The sequence below is a fragment of the Vicia villosa genome, linkage group LG7 (assembly GCF_029867415.1).
Source record: "Vicia villosa cultivar HV-30 ecotype Madison, WI linkage group LG7, Vvil1.0, whole genome shotgun sequence".
NCBI lineage: Eukaryota > Viridiplantae > Streptophyta > Magnoliopsida > Fabales > Fabaceae > Vicia > Vicia villosa.
In genome coordinates this window covers 68,794,345-68,807,676 of record NC_081186.1, presented here as the reverse complement: position 1 = coordinate 68,807,676, position 13,332 = coordinate 68,794,345, and positions in this window count along the sequence as shown.

The window sequence follows — 13,332 nt, the reverse complement described above, 5'->3', positions numbered from 1 at the left end:
TAGTAAGTTCAGAAAATACCTCTTCAGAATCTGATTCTGATGTAGATTCTGATCCGTCATCTTCTGTCGCCATCAGCGCACAGTTGGCCTGCTCATCTTCTGAATCATCTTCTGACTCATCCCAGGTTGCCATAAGACCTTTCTTCTTATGAAACTTTTTCTTGGGACTTTCCTTCTGAAGATTTGGACATTCATTCTTGTAGTGTCCAGGCTCATTGCATTCATAGCACATGACCTTCTTCTTGTCAAATCTTCTTTCATCAGAAGATTCTCCACGTTCAAATTTCCTTGAACTTCTGAAGCCTCTGAACTTCCTTTGCTTGGTCTTCCAGAGTTGATTTAGCCTTCTGGAGATCATGGACAGTTCATCTTCTTCTTCAGATTCTGATTCTTCAGGATCTTCTTCTTTGGCCTGAAAAGCGTTAGTGCATTTCTTGATATTAGATTTTAATGCAATAGACTTACCTTTCTTTTGAGGCTCATTTGCATCCAGCTCAATTTCATGGCTTCTCAAGGCACTGATCAGCTCTTCCAGAGAAACTTCATTCAGATTCTTTGCAATCTTGAATGCAGTCACCATAGGACCCCATCTTCTGGGTAAGCTTCTGATGATCTTCTTTACGTGATCAGCCTTGGTGTATCCCTTGTCAAGAACTCTCAATCCAGCAGTAAGAGTTTGAAATCTTGAAAACATCTTTTCAATGTCTTCATCATCCTCCATCTTGAAGGCTTCATACTTCTGGATTAAGGCTAGAGCTTTAGTCTCCTTGACTTGAGCATTTCCTTCATGAGTCATTTTTAAGGACTCATATATGTCATAGGCCGTTTCCCTGTTAGATATCTTCTCATACTCAGCATGAGAGATAGCATTCAGCAAAACAGTTCTACATTTATGATGATTCCTGAAAAGCTTCTTTTGATCATCATTCATTTCTTGCCTTGACAGCTTCACGCCACTGGCATTTACTGGATGTTTGTAACCATCCATTAGAAGATCCCATAGATCACCATCTAGACCCAAAAAGTAACTTTCCAGTTTATCTTTCCAGTATTCAAAGTTTTCACCATCAAATACCGGCGGTCTAGTATAACCATTGTTACCGTTGTATTGCTCAGCAGAGCCAGATGTAGATGCAGGTGTAGATGTAGACTTTTCACTTTCATCAACCATCTTTTAAATGAAGCGTTTTTCTCTTCCTGAATCTTTTCTAGACACGGTTAAGTGCTTGCACCTTAGAACCGGCGCTCTGATGCCAATTGAAGGATAGAAAAACACTTAGAAAGGGGGGGATTGAATAAGTGTGACTTTAAATCTTGGACGATAAAAATAAATTGCACAATTATTTTTATCCTGGTTCGCTGTTAACGAAGCTACTCCAGTCCACCCCCGCAGAGATGATTTACCTCAACCTGAGGATTTAATCCACTAATCGCACGGATTACAATGGTTTTCCACTTAGTCCGCAACTAAGTCTTCCAGAGTCTTCTGATCACACACTGATCACTCCAGTAACAACTGCTTAGATACCCTCTAAGACTTTTCTAGAGTCTACTGATCAACACGATCACTCTAGGCTTAGTTCACTCCTAAGACTTCCCTAGAGTATTCTGATCAACACGATCACTCTAGTTACAAACTGCTCAGCCAACTGCTAAGACTTCCTAGAGTATACTGATCACACTGATCACTCTAGTTCCTTACAACTTAATGTAATTCTAAGAGTATTACAAATGCTTCTTAAAAGCGATAATCACAACTGTGATATTTCTCTTAACGTTTAAGCTTAATCTCACTAAAATATTACAACAGCAATGTAGTGAGCTTTGATGAAGATGAAGATTCTGAGTTTAGATTTGAACAGCGTTTCAGCAAGTTTGATATAAGTTGTTTTGGTGCAGAATCGTTAACCTTGCTTCTCATCAGAACTTCATATTTATAGGCGTTGAGAAGATGACCGTTGAATGCAATTAATGCTTTGCGTGTTCCGTACAGCATTGCACTTAATGTTATACGCTTTTGTCAACTACCTCGAGCCTTGTTCACGCTGTGTCTACTGACGTAGCCTTTAGTAGCTTTTAACGTTCCTTTTGTCAGTCAGCGTAGTCTGCCACCTGTACTTCCTTCTGATCTGATGTTTGAGAATACGACGTTTGAATATCATCAGAGTCAAAACAGCTTGGTGCATAGCATCTTCTGATCTTCTGACCTTGAAGTGCTTCTGAGCGTGATACCATCTTCTGATCTTCAGTGCTTCTGATCTCATGTTCTTCTGATGCTTTCATAGACCCATGTTCTGATTCTGCTTCGACCATCTTCTGATGTCTTGCCAGACCATGTTCTGATGTTGCATGCTGAACCATTTGAGATACAACTTCTGAGCGCTGAATTATGCGTACTCTTTATATATATTTCCTGAAAGGGAAATTGCATTGGATTAGAGTACCATATTATCTTAAGCAAAATTCATATTATTGTTATCATCAAAACTAAGATAATTGATAAGAACAAATCTTGTTCTAACAAGCTCGATACCAGCTTTCCTATCACACATTTTAGTCTGGCTGACATCAACTTAGATAGGATCTTGTACAAGTTTCCTACGAGACAGATTGACATGTACTCAGTTAGCAGGTGCGGATTTTTGATCTTGAAATTAAAGTTAATAAAGAGGAAGTGCACGCTTTGATTAGCTTTGCATCTTTATAAAAATCCTCCACAAGCCTTATCACATCCCTCTTTATAAACATCCAACGTTTTTAAAAAATGTTTATAATTTTATGTTGAAAGGAGTTAATTTCGAAATAATTTTATGTTGACATGAAACATTGTGATTTGTGGAAAGTAAAACTAGAAAAAATATAGAATGCTTACTTGTAAGATTATTTTCAGAAAATGGTCCATTTAATTGAAGGATGACACATCCTAAGACAACAAGAGCATGCCATTTTATCTTCACAAGTTATTTTGGTTGGCATTTGCAATAGACGAGACAAAATACATAAAGAAGCAATTTAGATAAAAAGATGTCAAATTTTTTAAAAAATGCCAGATGAAGGACTTAAGCGGAAGTTATGATAAAAAGAGGACATTGTATTTATTTTGGGTTTTGTTGAAGATATGAAGTTGTAAGATCATTGGATTTTCTATAGAATTAGTCATAGGGTCAATAGATTCTCTACAGCATTATTCACATGATAGGATATATTGATAATGAGTTTTAATCAAAGTAGTAAGAGGAAGTTACAAAAGATAATAAAAAATAAAGAGGTACAAAAAAATTAATATTTTTCCATGAATAAAATTTAATAACTAATATTTTAATAATATTAATAAATGTCATAAATTCATTTTTAAAATATGCTTGCCAATCTTTAAATATATACAAACACTATTATTGCTAAACTAACTTTTTATTTTCTTTACAATATACATTATATAAAATTTACAATATATTATTAATATTAACAATTTAATTTTTTTGCCTAAAAAACATTATAGCTTATTTTTATCCTAAATATTAGTATTTATAGTTAGATTGTTTAATTAATACTATTTGACCAAATTAAAAAACATCATATTCCCTTATTTTGAAACATACAAAGAAATAATATTGAAAAGTTAAAATACATATAGAAAAATAATACTATGTGATCATTAACAATAAGGAAAAAATTATTGATAAGGTAAATACATAATATTCACCTTAAATAGAAAATTATCAAATTAATTAAGAAAATAAATTATTAGAATAAATATTTTAATTTACCTACATATATATTAGACAAAATATTTGAATGGTAAACAATGCATATGGTAATATATTTGATTTTATTTTTTTGTGAAGGATTTTCAATTTTTTTTAGATAAATCCATATCAATGATTTCAAGTTTTAGCTAAAATAGAGAATTAAAAAAAATATTTGAGTACATATTTAAATATTAAATCTTAAATTAGAAAAAAAGAGAAATAAGCAACTAAAAAATATTTTAGTCTATAAATTAAACTTTTCATTCTTTCTTCAAAAATACATTTAAGATACATTGAAATCTAGAGAAGAAGTAGGATAAGAGAGAGTCTTGAATTGATAAATACCAACTTTTATTCCGGGTGCCTTTCAAATGGATATTGTTAATTCATAATGTTCTTTCTATTTTATTAACCCATAATGTATTTCCAATTACCTTTGTAATATTTTTTTATTTTATTTTATGATATAAAGTATTATTGGAAAATTATCTCGTTTAAGTAAATTAAAATAAAACTTTGTAACTTGTAAATTGTTGCATATATTCGGAATCTAAGTTAGATATGAGTATTATAATATTAGATTTATATATTAATCCATGGAGAAGGATTACATGTTTGTGAATCGAAAGAAATCGTTTCACTATGTACAAAGCAGAAAAGTCGAGTATTTGAAGATTTAAAAGATATATATTTTTATTGGTGATTTTAGTATCATCAATGTATTTTGGTAGTAATGTGATTTACTATAGGGCGATGCAATTATGCGTTAAGCTTGAAACGAGTTAGGGTAGTGCAGAGTGCACGCTCGTCGAGCCAAACGTGTAATTGAATACGAATAATTGAAATGGGGTTCCAAGGGGCGAATCCCCTGGCGGGGTGCGGGGCAGCGCCCCGTTCGAAATTTTTTCTGAACAGTTGTACCCTTTCCCAACAGACATGACCGTTTTCTGAACAGGTGTGTCTTTTCGGTTTCTGTTATTGATCTCCTATATAAGGAGTCATTCGGCATCGGTTTTGGTTACACGAAAAATAATACTTCTTCTCTACATTCCTGATCTGTTCTCTATTGTCAGAAACAGATTGTTCTTCGAAAATTATCCCCACAAAGATTTCGTGAACCCAGGCAAGAATAGACTCGAAATACTTTGTTCAGAAAGTGTACGAATACAATTCTTCGAAGTTATCCAGGATTATCATACCTATTTTCTAACCATTTCCTTATTACAACATGTTAATATATTTATATTTAATTTGTTCAAATAGAAAATTAGAATTAAACTACTGATGCTAATTTACTTGATTATTACTTGCATAATGGATTCTTTGTGAATGTGGTGACATTGACAGCTCTTAAATTTCATGCATTCTTTCATGAAGTGAAATGAGATACTAATACTTATTTACATTACCCCATTTGAGGTTTAAATCTTAGTCGACTTTATTTATTTATCAAATTATAGTATCTGATAAGGCGACAAATGTTTGTCTTGATGAATATATCTTCAAATATGTATACACTAAAATTCTCATGATAGTTTAGAGATTTAATGTCCCATTCCAATCAAAGACAACGTTTTGATTTGTAGATTACATTGCACTGTATATTTTTTCAACGTCGCTACTTTTATTGAACTGTATTATAGTTGTTTTACTTTTATTGGATACTTGATAAAATATGGCGGAAAAAATCTATGGTGATTCGTTAGGTAGAAAACATGTTTTTGAAACACGGTCTAGTAACGATCTTTTTTCCAAATGGGAATGAATTGGTGATAATTGAGTCTTAGGTAATATTCCACTTATTTTTAAACTTTATTTCTCAAATATTATTTTTGGCATGTGTTCTTGTTGACAGATATAGTGTATAAACTAATAATACAAGATAAATGACAAACCAAAAGGTGATGGAGTATTCAGAAAATAACCAAAATAATTAATGTAACAAATTATTAGTCCTCCTTTTTTCGTTTGATAGAATCCACAGAGCCGGTCCCGACTTTTTAGAGGTTAGGGCAAATAAAATAATGGACCCCTAATAAAAAAACCACTTTTTACTCGCCTAAAAAATGAAGAAGAATCTCAGAGACAATATCCAAAATATGAAGTCTTCATTGTTTCTAACAACAAAAAGATTTTCAACGCGAATAAGAAGTCATTTGCAAATCAATATAATTAACTAAATTAAGAATGTGAATCTTTTAAGGGCCTTAATTGTTCCTATTTATGGTGCTTTCTCATGCTTTAATTACGGAAAACCAAGTCATATGACTAGGAAATATAAGAGTAGATCTAAACCATGCTCCGATCCTAATACGAAGGTTTGTCTGATTGGTAAGAAATTTATTTTTAAGTTAAAAAAATAATAAATCAAAACATAAATGATAATGAATTTGATAATAAATAAGTAAATGTATGATAAACTTTTAAAATATTTAACTATAATAACATATAAATAATCTCTAAAATTTATACTAAAATAAATTAAGATAAAATTATAAGAGTTAGAATAAATAATTATCGAAAATAAAATTTGATTTAAAATATATTATAAATTTTAATTGATAATATAAAAATTATTTTATAATTAAAATTTGAAAAATACTAATTATGACAATAATTATATCAGAAATTTATTGTAAAATGATGACTTTAAATGAACTAGAGGGCAAGAAGAATCGAACCATATCCCAAGCAATCACTAAGCCGCTGAGCTACAAGCATTAGGCTATCAAACAAAATTTTGCTAACCATTATTTTATTATATTTTTCATGATTTCTTAATAATTTTCAAAACTGAGGCCCCATATTTTTTAGGCCCTGGGTTGTGGGTCTGTTTACCCGGACCCAGGGCCGGCCCTGAGAATGCATGATATTTGAGACTTGAGAAATTAATAGACATCAAATTAATTAAAGAATAATGGAAAAGTTATGCTTAAATAAAACTTAAATTAGAGTTTGACAAAATTAAGAAAATAAATCAAACTAAGATTAGGTTGAAAGAAGTGACTCACAGATGAATTATAGGTTAGAAGATTGTGAACCATGGAAAGGAAAACAATGAAAAAAAGAAAAACACTTACTTGTAGGATTATCACGTGATGATGGTCTTCTTTTTTTGAAGGATGATTAGACAAGAGACATCGAGAGTGTGAGTTATTTATTCACATGTCATTTTGGTTATCATTGTTGGTGCACAAAGAATAAAGATGATGACAAAGAGAATAACGGCGCAAAGATTAATGAGAGAGAATAAAGTTGTTGATCTTAATAAATGATAGCTACTACAAGGCTATTTATACAAAAGAAAATTATTGCCACGTAGGCCCTAACAGACTAAACTTAGTGAACAAGTTTAAGGTACAAACAGTACAGTACTACAAAATACTAAAGTACCCTTACTACTAAACAGCTAATCTAATGGGACCCAGAAGATAACATCTTCTGGTCAACAACATCTTCTGAGTAACCATTAGAAGATCAGCCCACATCAGAACTTCTGATGCTCATCTTCTGAATATTGAATTACTCTTCAATACCATCCCTTAATTCATATTCCTCAATCAAAGATGACAACGCCAATTCCATTCCTTAAGAGCAGAAATTGACCCGTCTTGATCGCCTTCATCAGAACATCATCCATCTGCTTCTGGGTGCTACAGTGCACAACTTCTAATGTTCCATTCTGGACTTGGCTTCTCAAGAAATGATACTTAGTCTCAATATGCTTGCTTCTTCCGTGTAACACCGGATTCTTGGCAAGATTGATTGCAGACTTGTTATCAATCATCAGCTTTAGAGGCTTCTTCACTCTAATCTTCAGATCTTCTAATAGATTCAGAAGCCACACAGCTTGACATGTAGCTACAACGCTTGCGATGTACTCAGCTTCACAGGTTGATAGAGCAACAACAGGTTGCTTCTTGGAACTCCAAGAAATAGGACCTCCCAGAAACATGAACAAATATCCAGAAGTACTCCTTCTATCAACTCTGTCTCCACACCAATCAGAATCAGAATAACTCAATAACTCTGATTCTTCCTTTCTCCCAGAAGGAAACAATATGCCAAACTTCAGAGTTCCTTTGACATATCTCAAGACTCTGATAGCAGCTTGGTAATGGGACCACTTAGGTTTACTCATAAACCTACTAACCAATCCAACTGCTTAACATATATCAGGCCTGGTATTACACAAATACCTTAGAGAACCAACCAGCTGTTTGAATACCGTAGCATCAACATCTTCACCTTCAGAATTAGAGTCCAACTTCTGATTCGTTTCTGATGGTGTAACAACAGCTTTGCAATTCTCCAGCTTGAATTTCTTCAGAAGTTCTAACTCATACTTCAGCTGATGCAGAATGATACCATCTTCTGAGTATAGAATCTCCATCCCTAGAAAATATGACATTTTCCCAAGGTCTGTAATCTCAAACTCATTCATCAGCACCTTCTTGAACTTCATCGGATCTTCTGGACAACTCCCCGTAAGCAATATGTCATCAACATACAAACACAACAGAATCATATTGCTTCCAGAATGTTGCACATAGACTCCATATTCTATCTCACACTTCTGGAACCCTTGCTTCTTGAAAAACGAATCAATTTTCAAATTCCAAGCTCTAGGTGCTGGCTTTAATCCATACAGAGCTTTATGTAATTTGTACACCATCCCTTCCTTATTCTTTTCACAAATCCAGGGGGTTGTGACACATATACCTCCTCTTGTAATGGACCGTTCAGAAATGCAGACTTTACATCCAGATGCATTAAGGACAAACCTCTGTTCGCAGCTAACGCAATCACCAGTCTGATTATTTCATGTCTAGCTACAGGAGCAAACACCTCAAAGTAATCTAGTCCAGGTTTCTGAAGAAAACCTCTAGCCACTAGCCTCGCTTTGTGTTTACCAACTAATCCATCTGGCTTCAGATTTACCTTGAAAACCCATCTGACGCTGATGGCTTTCTTCTTCTTTGGAAGTTCTGTCAGCTTCCAAGTCTTGTTTCTTTCTATAGCCTCAAGTTCTTCTTTCATGGCATCCAGCCAGACTTTCTTCTTGAGCGCTTCTTCAATACTCACTGGTTCAGAATCTACTAACATGGCACACTGAATGACATTTCCTTCTGAGTCAACTTCTGTGTCTTGCAACATGTCAAAATCTGCAAACCTTCTAGGTATTATTCTGACTCTTTGTGGCCGTTGAGCTACTTCAAAGTCAACTACTCCAGAGTCACCACCTCCAGAGTCTCCACCTTCATGATCATCTCCAAAAGCTTGTCCTTCAAACTCTACGTCTTCACAGTTTTCCCGTCCAGAATCATGACTACCACCAGATTCTGGGTCATCATCAGAATCTGGATCAGAATCAGATTCACCATCTGACTCATCTTCAGAAGATGCTTCATCTTCTGACTCTAACTCTTCTTGAAAAGTTATCTCTATCTCAGAAGTTAGTTGGGACTCTCTCCAATCCCAAACTTCTGATTCCTTAACAATGACGTCTCTGCTGACTTCAACTCTATTAGTTTCTGGACAATAGAGCTTGTATGCACCTGTACTATGGTACCCCACCAATAACATCACTTTGCTTCTATCATCCAGCTTCTTCCTTCTAGCTTCTGGAACGTGTTTGTAACACACAGAACCAAAAACCTTCAGATGACTAACACTCTGCTTCTCCTTAGTCCACTTCTCTAAAGGAACAATTTCCTTAAGCCTCTTCGTTGGACACCTGTTGAGCATATATGCTGCAGTAGCAACAGTTTCTCCCCATAGATTATGAGGAAGCTTCTTCTCTTTTAGCATACTTCTCGTCATATCAAGCAAAGTATGGTTTCTACGTTCAGCAAGACCATTGTGTTGAGGAGTATAAGGAGAAATAACCTCATGCTCAATTCCATTATCATCACAAAACTTCTGGAATTCTGTAGAGTTATACTCACCTCCACCATCCGTTCTGAGAATTTTTATCTTCTGACCACTCTGCTTCTCAGCCTTCACCTTGAACTTCTGGAATTCTATGAACACCTCAGTCTTAAACTTGATAAGTGTTACCCACGTCATTCTTGTGAACTCATCCACAAAAGACACAAAATACCTATTTCCTCCAAGTGAAGGTTCTGGAAATGGTCCACACACATCAGAGTGCACTACTCCCAGAGCATGCTTTTCTCTTGGAGAAACTTCTGATACAAATGGCAATCTTGGTTGTTTGCCTTTCATGCATACCTCACATGACTTCTCAGGCTTCACAATCTTTGGAATGCCATGTACAAGCTTCTTAGAACTTAGATGCCCCAGGCTTCTATAGTTCAAGTGCCCCAACCTCTTGTGCCACAGCTTACTATCACCTTCTGAGCCTTCAGCACTCAGACACTCTGTTTCAGCTGTTTCTACATTCACCTTGAATGTTCTGTTGCTTCCCTGTTCAGATTGCATAATCAAATTCTGATTGGAATCATACAACTTCAAGAGGTTGTTCTTCATAACAACTGGGAAACCTTTATCAATGAGCTGACCTACACTCATCAGATTGCTTCTGATTTCAAGAACATACCAAACATCTTTGATCAGAACAGTCTTTCCATTCTTCACTTTGACTTTGACATTTCCTATATCTTTTGCAATAAGATACTTATCATCAGCACATCTGATTTTTGTCCTCCTTTCAGAGTCAAAATCTATCAGCCATTGTTTGTTTCCAGTCAAGTGATTTGAACATCCAGTGTCCATATGCCACCACTCTGACGAATATATTTTGTCAGATTCTGAAGCCATTAATAGCACAGGTTCGTCATCAAAATCACCTTTAGCTATATTTGCTTCTTCTGATTTCCTTCCTTTGTTTGCCAAACAGTCTCTAGAAAAATGGCCAAACTATTTGCAACAGTAACATTGAACTTTCTTCTTATCCTTTCCCTTCTGATATCTCTTCTCATCAGAAGTTGAGGCTTCCTTCTGGAATCTATTACCACGTCTATGCTTCTGGTCCTTCTTGACAAAAGAAGCCTTCAGAGTTTGCTCAACTTCTCTCTCAGAAGTTCTCTCAGTCAGACACAACTCTTGTGCTTCTAAACTGCTTTGCAACTCTTCTATTCTCATGGTTTCCAGATCTTTAGAATGTTCAATAGATACAACAATATAATCAAATTGAGGAGTAAGAGACCTCAATATCTTCTCTATGATTACTTGTTCAAAAAGAGTTTCTCCACAAGCCTTCATCTCATTAGTGATCACAATCACTCTAGAGATATACTCAAAAACTTTCTCATTGTTCTTCATGTTGAGATTTTCATATTGCTTTCTCAGGGATTGAAGCTTCACCTTCTTTACTGATACGTCACCACCGTAACACCTGACCAGTATATCCCACGCCTCCTTAGACGTCATAGCATAAGAAATCTTCTCAAATACATTCACATCCACACACTGATAGATGAAGAACAACACCTTTTGATCTCTCTTGTTCGTTTCCCTCTGCGCTTCTCTTTGTTCTTCTGTTGCATCCGCTGCAACTGGAACATATTCTCTAGTGATAAGATCTAAAACATCTTGAGCACCAAATAATATACGCATTTGAATCATCCATCTATTCTAGTTTTTACCATCAAGAAATGGAAGTTTTGTATTCAAGTTGCTTCCACTCATCTTTAAACTTGTGCAGAAAAATCAGATTTTACTCACACTCACACAGTGTTTCCCAACCCACAAACAACCAAGAAAAATGTGATTAAACACAACTTGGTTTCCCAGAAATAAAATCAATCACACAGTCACACAAACTCACGTTCACTCGTGTTTCCCCGTGTTTGGAACCGGAGCTCTAGATACCAATTGTTGGTGCACAAAGAATAAAGATGATGACAAAGAGAATAACGGTGCAAAGATTAATGAGAGAGAATAAAGTTGTCGATCTTAATAAATGATATCTACTACAAGGCTATTTATACAAAAGAAAATTCTTGCCACGTAGGCCCTAACAGACTAAACTTAGTGAACAAGTTTAAGGTACAAACAGCACAGTACTACAAAATACTAAAGTACCCTTACTACTAAACAACTAAGCTAATGGGACCCATAAGATATTTATATCGTATATATAGCTTGAAATCCGTAGATATTTATAGCATTTTCCGTTTATTATATTATTTTATTATGATATTATGCGAGTATTTGCTTTTTTCAGGTTTTACTCTCTTATTGAGACTATTTGTGAAAAGGAGAGGAAATGGAGCTAAAATGACTACTATTTGTGCCTAAAAGATGAAAAATGGGTACTGAAGTGAAAAGGAGGTGCAAATAAGGCCCAAATGTGCAAAGTACAAGTCCAGCCCACGAAGATACAAATCTGCACGTGGCCCAAATCACACAAGCAAGAGGAGACGCACGTCTCCAGCAACTTCCTGCCACGTCACCAAGTGGAGACGCACGTCTCCAATCCTCCTAAATCTTCTCCACTTGAGACGCACGTCTCAAGTCGTTCAAAGGAGTCCCTCAAAAAGTGGAGACGCACGTCTCCAAGTCCCAGTCAGAGAAAGTCCCTCATTTCACGGATTCTAACTGCAAAGGCTCGCCTATAAATAGAGGCAGATACTTCACTTCAACCGGTCCGATTTTCTGCTAACAAAGTGCTGCCGAAATTGTTCCGCGATTGCTATTTTCTTCCTGCTTTCAATTAAATAGTCTTATTTTCTCATAACAATTTCTACACCGGAAATTGTTGTGAACCTTTTATAAATCTAGCCTTACGTTAGATTTATCGTTTTATTTCCTTGTTTTGAATTTCTGTCCGTTTAATTCCAAAGAACGATCCAGCCAACCTGTGGTGGAAGTTCGATACTTCAAGATTCAATTGCAATTTATTTTATTCAGGTTTATCATTTACCGCTTTATTTATTATAGTTATTGCATGATATATTATATGCCATTTAACATGCCTTTTATTATAAAGCAAATTAATTTATGCATGCTTAACCGTATTAATATGTCTGACTAATTAACTAAGATATCGGTATGTAAAGTAAGCTAACTGGGGGATCCGAAATAAATTGGCTTAATTATATTTTATTAAATATCACTTGTTTTTGGCTTGTATGTCTAATTTAATTAGTAAGTCTTAAAACCAATAGAGCGAATGTTTGAGGGGTTAAGACGGTCAAAGGTTAAAATCAATAGAGCGAAAGTTTGAGATCTTTAACTGGATAGTAGACACAGGACATTAGTTTTAAGGATGGCGAAAGCGTATTAAAACTAATTAGAACTTATTTATTTTCAAAAAATGTTTTTACACCCGAGCGGGATGGCGAAAGCGTACGTTAGGGATATTAGCATGTTCCGAGTCAACAGAGCGAAAGTTTGAGATTAGGGGATTTAAATAGATAACAACTTCATAAAATGAGCATTTTATTAATTACGTTGTTTCCAAAAAGCTTTTCTAAAATCTAATGGGATGGCGAAAGCGTACATTACGAGTTAGGATAGTAGTCTAAATCAACAGAGCGAAAGTTTGAGAGGATGATTTTTAATCAATTGAATTAATAATGATTTTTAATCGAATTATGCATTAGCCAATGGACCT